The sequence below is a fragment of the Rhipicephalus sanguineus genome, chromosome 2, assembly GCF_013339695.2.
Source record: "Rhipicephalus sanguineus isolate Rsan-2018 chromosome 2, BIME_Rsan_1.4, whole genome shotgun sequence".
Classification (NCBI taxonomy): domain Eukaryota; kingdom Metazoa; phylum Arthropoda; class Arachnida; order Ixodida; family Ixodidae; genus Rhipicephalus; species Rhipicephalus sanguineus.
In genome coordinates, this window is record NC_051177.1 from 11105440 (window position 1) to 11124473 (window position 19034).

Sequence of the window (19034 nt, forward strand, 5' to 3'; positions counted from 1 at the left end):
ACCGCGGGTGCACCATGAGCATGGCATGTAAATCATGCCTTACATGACCTGCATGTGATTATTTTCATGTTACCACCTGGTATTTATGTTCGCCATAGTCACGTCACGCAATACTGATTTTGTTGCATATCAAGCCAGCGAACCGGCCGCGAGTGCACCATAAGCATGGCATGTAAATGGTGCCTTACATATGACATGCGTGCCCATATTTTCATGGCACACACTGTTTTTTATGTTCGTCATACAGTCACGTCACACAATACCAATCTGTAGCAGTCAATTTTCATAGCACACTGATCGTTCTATGTGAACCCAAAGGCGTCAGTTTTTCGCCAAACATAAGAGCTGCCCGGCAATGTTATTGTGCATGAACCTTCAGCGGCAACCACGCGAAACAAGCTGCACTGGTGCAACGGAGACGCAAACATTCCCCGAAACAACATTTGCGAATTCTAAATGAAACGCTTGCTTCACAAAGGCGGGTATCAGTCGTGGGAACAACTTTTTTGCGCCATATTCTGTGCAGCTACACAGCCCGTCGCTTGGCGTCCTTTTTCCCGCTGGGAATAGCAAAGAGGGCTTTGGCCGTTTCCCGCCGGTTGCTGCACCCAAAAGCGCAGCACCAGGCCTTCTTCAATGCCTCGACAGGCTTGCGATGAAGTGTAAAAACGATACGGGATATCGTAATGTTCCTGCACGCTTTTCTGAGGCTATAGAAACAATCGCCCTTCAAAGCGCCGTGCGTCGGCGGCCGGGAGACACTCGTGAGGCGAGCGAGCTGGACCATTTCTGTGGCGAAGCCACCTAAAGGGCGCGACGGCGAAGAGAAAACGAACGCGGTACTTTTACCGTTCCAGTGACTTTAGGTGCAGCGGGGCGGTGCCGCCGTCTGTGAGAGGTGAAAAAAAGTAATGCTTCACAATCGACACTTACTAGCGCTTACTCCGAGATTGCACGCGATATCGGAGGTCATGGTTAAAGCGTCTCGATACCAGCGAGGTACACTGGCCGCGCTGGCGTCACCGAGGCACCCTTCACGCAGTTACGTTGGTTACGTTCTTTGTAACGTAACCGTTACGTTCTTTCGCTTCGTGTTAGCGTGCGTTGGCTCATCGGAGTAGTACAGCTTCCACATGCACCAACGGGATTTCTCCGCCCACGACTGCTTCGATTGCGAGAGCGCCGACTAACAAAACTGCTGCAATACGCGTTGCAGAAAGGACACGATTTCGACGGGCGAATGTCGTGCCTTGGTGGAGCGAGACTAGCGCCTGCGAGACAGAGGCCAGCTGGACGCACGCGTTTGCGGCTCAGGCTACGAATATGGATGATCCAGGCGGCCGTGGGCCGCCATTCGCGCTATTGCACTTTTTATGTAGGGGCGCCCTCGTCGGGCCAAACTTCAAATCAAAATATTCTTGAAATAAGGAAGTTTAGTTGTGCGCTTACTGTTACACTTCAATGAAACAAATTGCTGTTTATATGAAGTGGCCTTGCCTTGCCAGATACCGCGTCATCGAATCTTTTGTAATAGTTTTTGCTCCAACAGACTCGTAGTTGTCAGCAGCCTATCGGCATCATTATCTTCATTTCAAAATATACGGCGGCAGACCAGAGGCGTGCGGCGGGCCGGCGGCGCAACGACAGGTAACGGTTCGCGGTGCATTGGGATGGGTCTCGCGCTGTTTCGTTTCGCTGTAAATGTTTCGAGCCACTGACGGCCGACACACTCGCTTTTGTTCTGTTCGTTTTGTCTCGTTAAAATGCTTTCGCGAGGTGCATTCAGCTGACTTCAGGGGAACGAAGGGACCGTTGAAGCTTTCACCGGATGACACTGTTTTCAAGCCCGAGAATATACGGACCGGTGAGTAAAAACCCATTGCTTCAGTTTTTTTTACCAATGGCTTTGTGTGGGTGTCACACGGAGGCGACGCACTGCAATATTCAATTTTTCAACGGCATACTCTGTCGATGAGAAAACGTGCGTTCCTTGCGGCGTGGCTTCCCGTGGGAGCGAGTTGCTGAGTTTATCGTTCGGTTAACATTAATCAGGCTGCTGCAATAAAGAAAGGCAACTGCATCACCAACGCCTCGCACGTATCTTCGTAACTAGCCCGTATATCAGTGCAAAAAACATGAGTTATAGTTTGCCGGAGTCGCATTTGAGAAGCCAGGTTTAGAGGTCTCATTTCTCCTGCTGTCAGTTTAGGTTATTTTTACTACACAATTGGCGTAACAAAAGCTTCACATAATTATGAGTGTACTTTCACTTTAGTGATAAAAAACCGTCACTATAATCAAAATATTTTTTTTCTACTGTAGCCTCCTGGCCTGACAAGGAAATAGCTGTGTGCAATGAGCAAGGCACCTGTTACATGACACGCCTTGTAAAGAAGCTAGCCCGGGTGATACAACATGCATTATAAGGTACGTTTACATATATCTATAATAAACCGCTGTTTTTGTTTACTATGTTTATATGTTTACTTTTGCAAAATTTAATATTCATTGATTATGCTTATCAATATCTGGTGATGCCATTACTTGTTTTTCCAGGATTGCCAGGCAACGACAGGGTGACTACCCCCGAATGTCCACTCTGCAAGTGCGGCGAAACATGTGAACGTCTGCACCAACAGGTCATCTTGAACCTCACGCTTGCAATGCTGTATTTGTGAATGGTTTACCAGGCATCTCATGGAGGGGCCAACAATCATCCACAAGTATTAGCTGTCTACTGTGTCATGCAATCTACACCGCAATAGCGTTGAGATTGAACACTAGCTCCGTGTATTAGCTACGTTACGTGGCACTGCTGAGCTCAACGACGCAGGTTTTATACCCAGCCATGGTGGTCACATTTCATTGGAGACGAAAATGCAAAGACACTCGTGTGCTTAGATCTGCGTCTGAAGTTCAGGGAAAGACGGAAGCTTGAAGAGACGAAAAATTTGTAAACAAGAGGTGTCGTTGGAGCAAATGTTTCGACAAGCAGTCTTCTTCAAGGCTACAACTGCGTTTGTTAAACTCCAGTCAGTTAGAATCAATCTAGAGTTGCCCACTACTGTATGACTCATAATCATATCATGGTTTGCATGTGAATCATCAGAAATTATACATTTAAGGGTAAATATATAGAGGTCTGTCTGGCTGGGCAAGATGATAAGAATAGAAAGACTCTCCAGCCACATTTAATCATTAGTCTTCTTAATTTAAAAAAGCTAAGAGACCAAACGAGTCTCGAAACGTAGGGTCAGTTTTTTTTTTTTTAATTATAAATCACATTACAAAACGAACATCACGGCAGTGAGGGGAATTAACAGTCTTTCCGACATCTAATAATATCTGGGGTTTAACGTCCCAAAACGACGATATGATTATAAGGGACGCCGTAGTGGAGGGCTCAGGAAATTTCGACCACCTGGGATCTAAGTACACGGGCCTCAAACATTTTCGCCTCCATCGAAAATGCAGCCACCGCGCAACATAAATGGAACATTTAGTTGTCCATTATGAGACAGTTTACAAACTATGCTCAAAACTGTTTTGCCTTAATTAACTGTGTTTAGATCATAGAAGTTTACATAAAGATACGACAAAGCTTTACAAGGCTGTGATCAATTACATTAGCCTTTGCACATATGTTCAATGGGCTCCTTCAAATTATTTACAGCTAATAAACAAATTATAAGTGTGACGAGCACTTCTTCCAGCACAGCTTCACCAAGCACGTTTACGTTGTCGTGATGAGTGAGATTGTGTTCAGTGAGTATGGTAGTGTTTTCTTTTTTACATAGCAGAGAAACGTCCCAAATTTGTTTGAACACACCTACTTCTGCTGTTTGATTAAATTAATATGTCACAGTTGTAGCACCTACCACTATGAAGTGAAAGTCTGTGAACTACTGTCACGAAAAAAACCTAGGAAATCGAAGAGGTAATTTAAAACACACATAAACTTGGACTTATCCACAGCCACACTACAAGATTTTACGTATTGTCACGGGGTCGTGACGTCGACGAAAGGAGGAGTCGGTGTGTCCTAGATGAAACTTTTTATTCGGCCGAACTTGTGGCCGGGAAACGAAAAGTCAAACTACAGCAATACACACTGCACACTGATAGCGGCGAACAGGCGTCGGCCGTCGATAAACTGATCTGTGGCAAGGCGCGTCGGCATTTGTACCTGCGGCATCGAACATTCGAGCATTATCACTGGTGGCTGCGTTAGTTCGACAATAAACTGAGCTGTTTGCAGTTGCACGCTCCAGCCTAACAGAAGATCCTAAAATAATCTGGAATGTTCCCAGACATTCTGGCACGGTTTGCGCAACGCAGTAACTACACGTGCAATTGGCCAATAACATAAAACATAGAAAGAAAGGTGCGCATGTGGCAGTATTCCAAGCCGGAGCTTCTAAAAGTAGCAGGGAGAATACATACTTGAGCTCCCAAGCCCAAATATATTGAAAAAGTAAATAACACAATAATAAGTATGCAATATATATATGACCTTTATTTATCCAGCATTGGCACAGGTTCACATCATGCCCCACAGCTTGATTTCGTGAGTCTGCTTGCAATAGAGTGCTCAAGTTCTATCGACATGTCTATGTGATACAGAGATTGTGCTTACGGCTGAGCAGTTGTTTAGTGTTCTGTGCGAACACCAACAAAGATGTACACTGCATGCCTAAAGATTATTTCCTTAGAATTGTGCTTCTGGAATCTGTAAACACTCGCCTTATATCTCTGTTTCTTTAGCATTCATCTATGCTGCATACTCAGCAGTCCGATTACTACTAGCGCCAATAAATTCTAGCTGCAGAAACTGTGTAACTGAACTATATCGAGGAACAAAACGAGCCTGAAATATTTTCTTCCACCTATTACCTGAATACGTAATACCTATGGTATGGCTTCACGGCCGAGAATTTAGCCGAGAAATTCGTGCCTGCCCTGTAGACACAACGCGATATTCTTTATTTGTAACGCATTCAAGGTGACATCGCAGAGCGAGAAGGATGCAGAACTGTACGCATCCGCGATTGTTCACGTAAAAGATTAATCAAAACTACATTGTTCTCACTGCGCCAACTATCTGTCGGCGTAGTGCACGTTTCGTTTCCGACTCCACACCATGCACTCAAAGATCAACACAACCTGGCAAGCGCCGCATAACTAACGGAAGGATAAGACCCTTGTCCTAAAGCTATGCTGTTAAAACTCGGACGCTGCTACACAACGAGAGCAACGTTCTTTCAGCGATCTCGGTGTTCAGTTATATGCACATATTTGTCAGCTTTCAGACTGATTACACACGTACGGGTTGAAAGCTTTCGACGTGTATGAGTGACTTGTTTTGCTTGGACCTGACTGTATACAATGCTTGTACCAGCTTGGGCACTCACAATAAACGATGCAAACCTTACTTGATTGACGTTGTTTTTGCCAGTCGAGGCCAGTTTGGTCACCTGGCGATAAATATTACACACGCGAGCAGCGATTTAGCAACGACAAAGAACAAAATACCACAGGGAACAAAAAGCGCAGTAGCGCGACCAGGGCAAACCAACCGTAAAAACGCGTTTTTCTAATGATGATGATAGTATTTGCAGCGCCATCTCGCCTCGCTCTATTGCAGTTCAGTACGCCGCCGCTACCCTTATTTCCGTACTACAGTCAAAGGTACAGTTTCCGTTCTCTAAAGTGGTAGATATTCTCTGACCTCCCCATTCTAGCCACCCTATCCCGGCGTACCACGCCGGAATAAATGGTTCCGAGTTCGCGTAACAACGCACGGCTACGACATGGTGGCAGCGGAGACGCCAACTGCAGGGCAGTGTCTCCTTCCACCGGGTGGCAGGAGACGTTAGGGGTGCTATCGCGGAACGATTCTATTCTTTATTCCAATGCTTTTCGTGCCTTTCGCGCTTGGCCATTGGTCAGAACGACGGTCCGTCCGCTCGCGGCTGCCTGATCGCGTTGATAACGCGGACGGACCGTCGTTCTGACCAATGGCCAAGCGCGAAAAGAACGAAAAGCATTGGAATAAAGAAGAGAATCGTTCCGCGATAGCACCCTAGGTGGGCAAAGCAGGCAAAGCGTTCGGTTCACCCATATAGCCGCTTAAAACCGGCTTGACTTGGATTGAAGTGTATAAGTAGGTGGCGGCAGAGTAGCGTTCAGGCCACGGTGTAAGAATATTCAGGTGTTGACACTGCGCGCGCCTAAGCGGCCAGAAAATGTTCGGTCGTCGGTCCCACTGACCTCCATTAAAAGTCTGGACGACGCATCCCCGCTCTCCGAAGCGGGCGCTTGTGAAGCCACCGGAAGGTCCCCTGTTTGTCCCGGAAGCGGGCGTCTTCTGTGCGTCTCAGTCGCGCAATTCAAATATTCTCGGGTCGCAGCTGTTGTTATGATCGTTTTTATTTTTTATTTTTTCAAACTCTGCGATTACGCACTCTAATTACGCATCACTTTAAACGCCCACGAACGCTACACGAAAGATGACAGACGCCGTGCCAACACCGTCCGAATCTGGCGGAGTGCTGCAACGCACAAAATGCGTATAAAGTAATGCAAGTTTGAGGTACTTACACGTGAAATGTCTTCCCTGACGACTTTTCCGGTCGAGTCATACAGTTTACTGCACCACAGGCAGGTATTTCTTTTAAAAAAGAAGAGAAAAGCTCTCTTCCGGGACAAAAACGGCGGCTTCCGGTGGCTTCACGCCCGCGCGCGATGCGCCATCCAGCTCCCCCTAGTGGAGATCAGTGGTCGGTCCGTTGAGCGGTGCGCCATCTAATGGCTTGAGGCGGAGAGCGCCCGCGAGTAGCCGAATCACGGTGGTGCTGCGTCATCGCCGCCGCTCTCACCGTGCCCTGTCCTGTTGCTCTCTCGATTTCGCCCCTCGACGCCGCTTGGCGGATGCACATTATCCAGCAAAATGGCACAGAAAAATGCACGTTGTCAACAGCATGCGCGTTGCTATGGAGACGACAGCCCCGCTTTTCGTAGCGCCCTCTGCAAGTCATCTGATAAGAACCCGAACATTATCTGGACGCGCGTGGATTGCGGTTTCCCATGCGTTGGGGGAAGAGTGTCATCACCTGAATATATTCTTACACCGTGGTTCAGGCACACTACTGTACTGGTGTTGATATTGAGCGTGAACTACGAGAACTGTGTGTGTTGTAGAAGTCGTAGCAAGTCGTTGCCGCTTTTGTTGCGATGTCCTCCGGTTCACTGGACCACTGCCAAATCTATAAGCAATGATAACGAGCTGTACGAGCATGAGATAAAGGCCATGTGTTACGTGATTTGTGAAATGTGTCTGTTTGACGCACAGCTTGTATTGTGGCGTACGTGTATGTGTGGTAAGTGCGTGCTCTGCGTGGCCCGTTTGTGTGGCTTGCGTGGTGGGTGCTGGCAGGGGAGGCACGGCACTACGCACTACTGTACTGGTGTTGATATTGAGCGTGAACTGTGCGCATTAACGAGAACCGCCTCTGACCGTAGGGACGTGATCGCGTTGTGTATGTTGTAGAAGTCGTAGCAAGTCGTTGCCGCTTTCGTTCCTGCGTTGTCCCCCTGTTCAGTGGACCATTGCCAAATCTATAAGATATGATAACGAGCTGTACGAGCATGAGATAAAGGCCATGAGTTACGTGATTTGTGAATGTCTGTCTGACGCACAGCTTGTACTGTGGGGGACGTGTATGTGTGGTAAGTGCGTGCTTTGCGTGGATCGATCGCTTACAGTTGGAAAGTCATTTGGGCGAAGTGTACTTGAACCATCACGTTTATTTAACGGTGCGGCTAGGGTTATGTCCAGACGTAACTGTAGCCGTCGCTATCGTTGCGCCCAGACGTAACTACAGCCACCGCTAGCGTTACGTCCACGGGGTCCACGGTGCAATTCTTCCTCCGTGGTTACGCGTCCTATGCGCAGACTAAAACAACTCCTTGCTGTTTGCAATCTACTGTCCCTGAGAATATTTGACGTAAGTTAGGGGTGGTCACCTTGTGGTCGGTGTGAAAGGTTAGACGTTTACACCTAGCCACTGTAACTGTAACGTTCAGCACGGCCGCTCGCTGAATTAAGCGGCCATACATTCAGTATCACTGTCGTATCACCGATTTACCAGCATCACTTGTGTATTGAGACGTGCGTGGTTTGTTTTGCCGGACTGTTTCGCGTATCAGCAGCTCTGTTGTCGAGACAGACCAGCTGACGCACTTTAGGAAGACGTTAATTTCGGCCTCCGCCGGAGCCACGCTGCCTTCAGCCATCTTCTCGGGTGCTTAGCTTCGTTGAGGCGGTCAACCTCAGTTTGGGGCAATCACGGTTAGCGAAATAACTGCAGGTCTCCATCGAACTTGATGTAAGTACGGTTTGCGTGCCCGTGTTGATGTATCACACGTCCACTTGGGTTCCGTCCATACAATAACAATCGGTACAGCTGCCCCGCGTGTGTACACATAAATGTCGTCTTTAGAAAGCCTCCTTCCGTCCAGTTATGTTGGTGCAGCCTACTTGGCCTACACGCAACACAGTGTTGCGAGATTGGGCTCACCGTCGCGGCGTTAGCAGTGTAGTATGGATGGGCGGTCGGCGGCACATATCCAATTAAGTGTTGCACATATCCAAGAAAGCGCGTTGACTACAGCCCAATGGTGGTATATACGCCCTCCATTGCCACATTAATCCACGAAGCCGTCCTAACGTTCCTATTACGTGTGTGAGAAGTGCAATCCGCTAATCAATGGGGTACTGGCCTTCGGCGACAGTCGTGTTTTCCACTGTGCTCGATGTTTTTTTTTTCTTGCTTTATTTGTACGTGCTTAGGTTGTGTTCTGCCCATACTACAATATAAATGGTGTTGTGCGACTGAACCAATATACTTCTTGCTGTAGCGGCTACAAAAAAAAAAGCCTGTATTTCTGTGTAATTATAGTTGAAGTGGAACGCTGTGCACTCTGCTTTTCTGTTTGCATGAATCCGTGTACCTCTCAAGAAGTGCGTGACTTGAGGTCTTTTTAGGGGCGAATCTCCTTAAGGCGGCACCCGTTCGTCCCTCGTAGTCGTAGTCGTAGTAGTCGTAGTGCGTAACCAGTCTTACGCTTTGACCTCCAAGGTGGTGCCGGTGGGAGATTTTTCCTGTGCGTTGTTGAACAATAAAAAATTCGCAGCGTGCGCGTTAACTAAAAGCCGAATTCTTCTGTCTCTCATTCCCCATTAGCAGCCATTGGCATGTTCCAGTAGGAAACGTTAGTAGAAGTAGAAGTGTAAGTGTTAGCTAAAAGCCGACTTCTTCTGTCTCTCATTCCCATTAGCAGCCATTGTTTACCTCCAAGGTAGTGCCTGGTGAGATTTCTCCTGTGCGTGATTAAACAATAAAAATTTTGTTCAAAACGCCGTTGATTGATGAAATAAACCAACGAAAGACGCCAGATGTTTTGTAAAAGCAAAACGAAAGAACGCCAGATGTTTCTAAAGCAAAACGAAAAGACGCCAGCTGCTTAACGAAAGACGCTAGATGTTTTCTAAAGCAATGGTTTTCTAAACAATGAAAATTCACAGCGTACATGTAAAATTAAAGTGAGCTGCAAGTCGTCATAACTCATCGAACTTTTAGTATAAACGCGCCCGATCTCACGTCGGTGATGATGTACTGGGCAGAATTCACGGAAGATTCACGGTTTACCGATGAACCTCCGCAGCTTCGCCCACTCATCATCATTCACTCCGTGGATATGCTGTGATTTTTTTACTGCTAACCGGCCTTTGCAGACTATAGTTCATGCTTGGTATCACAAGGATTTCTAAATCGCCAACACTTCACGAGATTGCGAACAGTCATTTACGAAAAGTCCTTAAAACACAGTTCTCTCCCGACTGATTGGAAAATGGCATCGGTTGCTCCTATACATAAATCTGGCCCGCGCAACGTTATCAATAACTACCGCCCCATTTCACTCACTTCTGTGCGCCGCAAAATTCTTGAACACGTTTTATATACCGCCATTGTTAAGCATATAGATAGTAATTCTTTATTGAACTCAAACCAGCACGGATTTAGACATGAACTATCGTGCGTCACACAACTGGTAGAGTTCACACATGTTTTAGCAGCAGCACTGGACGATAACTCTTCGGTTGATTGTATTTTCCTCGACTTTCAGAAAGCGTTCGACACCGTTTCGCACTGCTTATTACTGCAAAAACTGTCCAGCTTTGACATTAATCCCCAAGTTATTGCATGGGTTGCTGAATATTTACGTGAGAGGCGACAATGCGTAGTTGTAAACGGCGAACAGTCTGCTATAACTGATGTGTTACGTCAGGGGTGCCTCAGGGATCAGTTCTGAGACCCCTTCTTTTCTTACTTTATATCAATGAGATTAACGAAAACGTACAATATCATATTAGGCTATTTGCAGACCACTGCATATTATACCGCAAAATTACCTCTGAAACTGACTGATCTGTGATCCAAAACGACTTATGTGCGATACACGCATGGTGTGAGCGATGGGAAAAGAAACTGAAGCTTAAGAAAACGGTGTGCATGAGGTTCACCAGAAGAAAAAAAAGTCCAGGTGAATTTGAATACACAATAAACTGCTCACCGGTAAAAATGGTGTGCGAATACAAATACCTAGGCGTTTACTTTTTCCCCTCTTTATCATGGAGTCGGCATCTGGATTATACCGTGGGTAAAGCTTGTCGGAGTTTGGGATTTTTGCGACGAAATACACATGCATTTCCACGGAAAACCCGGGAGTCATTATATAACACATACGTAAGATCAGTGCTGGGATACGCGTGCTGCGTGTGGGACCCTTCAACAGCATCAAACAAAGAAAGATTAGAAAAAGTTCAGTCCATGGCGGCAAGATATGTGCTTAATATGCATGCCCATGTATGACAGACAGTTTAGTGCAACGGAATCTTAGGCGATATTAAAATGGAAGTCCCTGCAGCATGCGAAGAGCGTCATTTCGACTGAAGCTATTACACAGCATATATTATTTTCATACTCGAATTCCCCGTGACGTATACATTAACCGGCCTCACTGCACATCAGCACGCAAAGATCACGAACACAAGATAGGAGAATATAAATGCAATACATCGTCCTTCAGCAACTCTTTTCTTCCCAGAACTATCAGTCAGTGGAATCGACTTCCTTCCACAATTGTAGGAATTTCGTCTAATGACGCATTCTTTTCTGCAATAAAAATGATTGAATCTTTTGACCACTGAGCCTTAAAAGAGATCATGCGTACGCCTGGTAATCACCATGATCTATACTGTATCCCATTTGTAAACTGTGTTGTTTTCTTTTAGTGCTTCCTTTGCATCTTGTGCTGTACTATATATTTACCACGGCCGCGCTTTGTTGTAATTACTGTTCGCATTGCCATTAACTATTATCACTGTGCTTTCTGTTTATTTTAGATTGTTTTCCCAATGTATACGACATTTTTGATGTAGCTGTGTTCGACGCAGCTGTGTACGTTTGTGTCGGCGTAGAATAATCTACATTTTCGTTTGCACCTGCAACTTTCATGTTTGTTCTTCTTCTGTACACCCCCCCCCCCCCCCCACACACACACACTGTAATGCCTGTATGGGCGCTATGGGTACTAAATAAATAAAATAAAATAATACTTGTGTTCAAAAATTCTGCATTCACACCTCCATACCGACACGTGCATGTACTCACTTATTAAAAATATAAAACAGCGCTTTTTTAAACACAAGACGAAGGAAAGAAGAGACGTATGTGTCCCTCCATTCCTTCGTCTTGTGTTTAAAAAAGCGCTGCTTTATATTTTTACCATGGAACCTCACCAACTCGCCCAATTTGCGTGTCTTCCTCACTTATTAGTCTGCATACAAGCCTTGGAAATTGAAATGCTTGTTTATATCGTGCAGACATACGTACAAGCATTTGATGCTGTGCTAACACAACGGAATAGGCTGCCCTCTGAGGACGCGCGCAGGACGTTCGCACACTAGCGAACACGGTGTGGCTAGCAGACGACGCAGGGAGCCATAATCAGCTGCTAAAGTTACGTCCACCGTGTGATTCACAATGCGCACTTAAGTTTAATAATTATCTTGCCAGTCTCAGTGGTTGGCTCGTGTCACTGGGACGCTGTCGCTTCGCGGTGCGCCGTCGTCGCTCCACTTTTTTGCTCGAGTGGCTCGTGTCACTACAGCAAGAGTACGGAGCGCCAACGACGTGGGCTGGGGCGTCCACTGCTGCCACCAAGGCGATTTCCTTAAACAAAAAATATTACGGCGCCCGTGGAGCACTTAATAAAAAAAAGAGAAAAGAACAACAGCGAGGTTCGAACCAACGTCCTCGCAGATCCGAGCACGACACGTACTAGCCCGCTGCGCCACTAGAGCTGATCGGTTCGGTGCGTCTAATCTCACGCTGGACGTAACTTTAAGACTTTTATTCTTACGTCCAGACGTAACTGCAACGGCTCCTATAGTTACGTCTAGACGTAACGCTATACACTCCGTTCTTCCTTTCCATCAAGAACCAATTATTACAGACATTCACAAATCGCATAACATATGGCCTTTATCTCACGCTCGTTATCGTTGCTTATAGATTTGGCGGCGGTCCACTGAACACGGGGACATCGCCCCAATGGGCAACCAATAACTTTGGGACGTCTATCGGACCACTTTACTGGACATTACGTACATCTGGCGGATGCACGACAAATACCGTGGGACGTTCAACGGGACGTCCGCAGGACTATATGACGCAAAGGAATTGAACATCCCGAGTTAATCCCACCGGGCATCAAAACCGGATATTCGGACGTGCTTGGACGTATGCAAATTCAGTAAAAATCTTACCCGACGTCCAGAAAACGTCCGTGGAATGACCCTTATGCTGGACACAGTGAGGCTTTTGGTCATTATCACGTGCAGAGCATGGACTTTCTGTGTATTTTTGGCACCTTCAGGATATCATATCCTGAAGGTGCCCAAAAATCCACAGAAAGTACAGCCCTGGACGTGATATTGACCAAAAGCCTCACTATATCCAGCGGGACACCAATGGGCTCATTGTAAATACAGCTCAAAAATCGAGACGCAGACAGTAAAAGTAAGGACACAAACAAGCGCTTCTTTGTGTCCTTACTTTTCTTCTACACACCACTTATATCCAATTTCCATGTAGAATTCACATCGGTTTACTACTGAACAAATAATAAATCTGAACATGCAGAGGATGAACACGTACTTCATAAATGACGTTTAGTGTATGGCGCACAAATAATCATGCTTATCAGAAACAATAAATTATCCAATGATCTTGTAAAAGCGGCTTTATTAATGAATAAAGCGCACCGAATGTGGCACAAAATACGACAGAAGGTGACCGCACAAGGTGAAGCTGATTGACGCAGCAGCAACATAAATTCAAGTTCTGCATGAATGCACTCCAGGTACCGTCAAAGAAACTGCGCTGGCTTTCACACAAGCTGGCGTGGTCTCGGGCCTCATGTCTAGTACAAACAGCGGTGAAGAAAAGCTGCATACAAGAAGAGGCAAGTAAGCTAGGTATAATTTACAACAAATAATTGAGCATCAAGTCATTCTAAAGACAGATTTCCAATTACAGATGTGCACAAATGCTGTCATGTATTTATTAACGACAATCATAACTACTCACAAAGCGAGGCACCTGTTGTAGAATCGTTGCACTATTTGTGAGCGACAGGCCGGCATGGTTGGAAGCAAGCAAGCGCTCGCTCGCACGCATACACCCACCCACACACGAGCTGTAACTCGCAGAAGAACAAGATGATCGACCTGGAATAGGGCGAGTAAGTCTGGCTTACGATTCGCAACGGCGCGTCCTCCGTATATAGTTTCGCGTTCGACCAAGATTCAACCACCGACCAAGAACTGTCAAAAGTTCTAGCAGTAATGACGAAAAGTCAGGCACACTTAATTTCACTTACCGAAAGAAGTAGGTTATCCGAATAGCTGCTTGCTAGCTGCAACGAAGGTGGCGAGCAGATCAGGCCATTGTTGTAACGGACCGTCGGCGAAAACACACAGTAGAGCTTGTTTCACGAATCATTGATGGAAAATATGCGGCAAATGGCATGAGCACAGTTACTTCATGCCAGATAACAGCCAGTGAACCGTACAGAAAAGCTGGTACGCTACACAAAATGCGAAACGATGACAGCCGAGCTGCTGCCAACGCAAAACGACGCGACGACGCCAACGGCGTGTCCGCAGTCGCCGGTGCACAGCACGATCGCGAAGGACACGTTTCAACATGAGTGCCGCCGAAGCTGATTGCACGGTGCGCCGCATGGTGCGCCGGGTGCGCTGCGTGCGTGCCTGCGTTTTGCCGGTTTTACTACTGTTGTCAGTCGCTGCTGTGCGAGCGTGCTGTTAGAGGCATGATGATGATGATGACCTCTTACTAGTGGCGCTTACCCACAAAGGGGGATGGGCCAAGAACCGGGCATCGTTGTGAAACAAATTATTTTGGGGGTATGGTTGTCTGCGTCATTTGTTTGAGTAAAACCGACGGTAACCGCTCTTTTGACATGCCGTTTTTGTATATTGGCCCTTCTCGAGAAAACATTCGAAGAATCATTGAGATAATCGTTGTGCACTCGTACTTTCAGACAAAATGTCTGAAAAATGTCTCGAACTAGGCGTTATGAACTTCTTTGGCAAAATAGACTCTGGGTATGCCGTAGCTGTTGAAAATGCTAATAAAGAGTATGCAAGCACATTTGAGGGGCGAATTAATGCTATATTTAAAAAATACATATATTTTTGGTCTTCTCGTAAACTAAGACGTTTTTTAGAGGTTTTGTGTTTCGTGGGAAGAAACTCCAGTCACGTTTACGTATGTGCGTCACCCATTCACCTTTCTCCTAAGCACGTAAATAATCGCGAGAAATGCCACGAATGCAATGCATACATGCTCGCACAATTATCCATGAATTATTTCCTCAATCACATATTTTCCGAAAGATAAAAATTAGCGGCGGTTTCCATATGTTGCAAAATCACTTTCACGCATTGTCAGATGAACTAGCGTGTAGCGGCTTGCATCCAAACAGCTTTGAAATGTCCGCACGGCCATCTCCTGTCGACGTCCTCTTGATATCCACGCCTGGATTATTGAAAACGTCCACGTGCTATATATTCTTGGACGTCTGTCGGAAGACCATTTTTGGGCATCCAAAACGCGACGTCCGCTGCACGCCCCGTGAACCGCCGTTCTGGGACGCGGACGTTAGGCTCTTCTTCGGACGTCGTCAGGATATTCGTTGTCCATTGGGGCAGAAACAAAAGCGGCAACGACTTGCACATGAATAACTTTCTACAACACAGTCAACACTCTACACAACGCGACCACGTCCCCACAGTTACACCACGGCCAGAGGCGGTTCTCGCGCACACAGTTCATGCATTGACCTTGGTTCACGCTCAAAACCAACACCAGTAGTGCCTTCTCTGCCAACACCTACCACACCACGCAGAAATAAACGGCGGCCTGAACGCTACTCTGCCGCCACCTACTTATACACTTCAAGCCAAGTCAAGCAGGTTTTAGGCGGCTATATGGGTCAACCGAACGCTTTACTATAGTACACTCTAGCTTTACCCCACCTACCGTCTCCTGCCACCCGCGCGCAGGAGACGCGGCCGAAGGACATAAACTCTATGGGGAAGGGGTCGCCCTTTTCGGAGGTGCACTGAGGGACGGGGGCGGAGCCTCGTTGCTTTTTGTTGTTGTTTGTTTTCTGACGTCATTTTCAAAAAGCATGCGGCTGCATGCTCTTTGAAGTCATCGTTTCTTTTTTTTTTTTTTTTTTTTCTCGCGCGGGTTGGGACAACACTGTGCGGTGCATGGACCCAACAGCGCCGTCAGGCTGACACGGACACATTTGATCGCAGGTTTGATACCGACCACCGTGATACCGACATAGTCTGAGGTGCTGCTGTATGGTCAGTTTTAATCGCGATTTGGCAAACCTCCGCGCCAAACTCGATCCGTATCGGCCCCGATCGCGATCAAAAGTGTCACCGGTGAAAGCAAGCTCGACGGCACGCAGAAGTTCGAGCCGTCGTGATGTCGGCCGTTATGACGGTGGCAATGATACACGGCAATGATATTGGCCTCGAGGAGTTACGGAGTCGCCCTCTATCGGACGCGCCTCGATTGCGTGTTAGGCAGGATACCGCCGGCGCGCTCCCCATAGGTTTTGCTGTCGGCGCTCTACAAAAACACCTCGCGGAAGCCCTTCAGGGCATTTCTGTCAGTACTTTCGAAATGAACTGTGTTCTTTACTGTCAAAATAATCATTTTCGACGAACTGAAAGCACAAGATAGTGTACAGTCGCTGTCTCTTTGCAGAAAACCGAGCACCCGCTTCACGCTGTCACCGCGTTGGAGACCCCTGAACCGGCTTCTTGCGTGAAAGGTAGTCACTCGCTGAGTGCAAACTATGTGAAATATCTCGTTAGAGTAGACTGCCTGTATAACCAAACGGAGCATAACAGAAAGAAGCCTCAAGCTAGCGATCGCACGGGTTCGCGACGACTGACGGTGCCTCTGCATGTATGAGCGTCTGCATGTATGTTCGTCTGATGGTTTCGCTTTTGCTACGAGCGCGTTTTGGCACCGCGCTGTGAATTTTAGGCCGCAAAATATGAGAATTTGTGAGTAAACAAACAACTACTGTTGCGCGGACGCTATCAGAGCAGTTCAAAAACAATTTCCCTACAACTGCGGCTTCCGTGCGCATGGCAACTTTGTGGTCTGCCGTCCCGACGATTCAGTGTTTTTTTTTTCTTTTTCGGTCTAAATTCGGGTACGTTTCAATGTCATTTGACAAGTTGTCTCGCACTGCGTATTGATCGGTCTTCTCAGCGGGCAAATGCCGCTGCTTCTGTTTCTTTATTCAGCGCATTCGTTTCGTTTGGTGCTCACACAAAACGTGAGCAAATGCGACGCCTTTTTTTAATGCTCCTTAAAGGGGTACTGACACGAATATTTTCAGTTGTCGTTTTTTTGCGCCAAATGAAAGGTCAAGCCCTCAAGTGCCTAGAAAAGGTAGCGCTAAGCGCGAGTGCGCCCTGAAAAAGTAATTACAGTATGTTTTTAAAAGCTAGTTTCGGTTCCTACTGTACCCTGACGTCACAACACGGTATGAGCTTCTCGTCACGTGCTCGCACAATATGGAGTGACGTTTCCACGCACGAGCAGCCATTTTGGAAGTTTTGATGACGTACAAGCGGCCATCTTGGAAGTTTCGGTACCAAACTACACCTAACGTCAACACAACAAGCCATACTGCTGCGTGAAGTCACCAGAATTTGTACTGTAGCCTGACGTCAAGCTAGTGTCGATGTCAGTAGGTGCGCCATGAAAAAATTGACTTTAATATCAAATTAAAATATCTTATCAGCATTTGCTGAGCTTCACACTTGCTCAGAGCCATCTCTGCATATAGGAGATATGTATGGCAGAGTAAACTCGCCTTTGAAAAAAGGTGTCAGTACCCCTTTAATTATCGTTCCGTTTGCATTCCAGTGAACTTGCCGCTCTCTGTCATCAACAAATTCATACACCAAAGCTTCACCACTTCGAGATTGCTGGTGGAAGGAGAACCAGTCTACGAGACAGAGCATGTAGTAGCATGCGACGCCTAGGAAAATAATGAAAATACAGTAACGTTTGCCGGACTTGTTCTGCAAACGTCGGCTGTGAACTAGGACCCACATGAACTTGAAATAGCGGTGAATAAAATAGAAGGTATTGCAGCAACCAGCAGCCGCAAAACAGGATAATAATTATTTGGCGTGTACCCCAGCAATTTTGGCAACAGTGTCGAGTCTAACGCCAACAGGGTGGCATCTTTCCCACGTAAATAAATGAGGCTCCAAGAAAATACATGGGGTTGGCCGGTGGGCCGATCAAATTTATGTAGCTTATGAAGCAATGCATGCCTCATCAAATGGGAAGGTTGCCCGTCGGCGTCCCGCGTCGGCGGCGTCAACACGAGTGATGCAAAAAATAATCGTCACCTGATGGTGTCACCATATGACGTCATCATGACGTCACATATAGCCGAAATATGCAGCGTCATAATGACGTCACATAATGTCACGCCACATGATGACGTATTCACAAGTCATGGTCGCTTTGCATTGCCTCCGTGATCGGTCACGGAGGCCGTGCAAAACCGCGTTAGGTGCAGAACGCTTTTGGAGGGGGGCGCGGGAGAATCAGTACATCAACTGTCAAGAAGATGGCTTTCGCCTTCTAGTCATCTTTAACGAATGCATAAGGGACCCTGTGCGCTTTTTAATTCAACGTATCTAAACAATGACTTGCGCATCTGCAGTCGATTTTGCGGACGCTGAGCACGGGGCCGACGATCAAGAGGTCGCATTGGAGGGTTCTGAGATGGCATCGCACGTGGTAAAAGGTAGCGCTTTTACCATCCTGTGGCAGATAAGCATCATTTGCCGGCGGGAAGCACGCGCGAGCCATCGTCTCAGTGCGCGCTGTCTGCTACTCACCGAACTTCGCAGGCCCGACGCAGTAACAAAAGTCTTCGTCTCGGAAGTGCTTGTTGCACACAAGACTCGTAGCGGATGGCTACTTGCCGGTTCTTAGCTTTACAACCAATGCTTCACGCTGTTTCTCGTCCCGCGGTTACCAGTGCAGGCTGACACTGGGCTCCTTTGCGTAAGCGGGGCACTGGGGCACCGAGCGGTAGAGCCCCATGTTCGTCGCCTTCGGAGGCAGCCGCTCTAATAGAATGGTTTCAATTGAGCAGAAAATGAGAGAAAACTTCCGAATTTGAACAGACCGCAGCGCATGTGGGACTTGAAACTCGTTTTCAAAGCACGCGGCAGTGCGCCACAAGCAGCCGATGCGGCCGCTGAGACCACGTGATCCTGCCAAGCACGTCACGCCGACGGTGGCGCCGGCGTTTCCAGTGGT

The 19034-nt window shown here is 47.1% G+C and overlaps 1 protein-coding gene across 1 annotated transcript in view; it reads left to right on the top strand.

Annotated features, from left to right (window-relative positions):
- Window positions 1-19034, top strand: part of LOC119382406 (uncharacterized) — a 126160-nt gene that overhangs the window by 100797 nt on the left and 6329 nt on the right. The window lies entirely within an intron of this gene.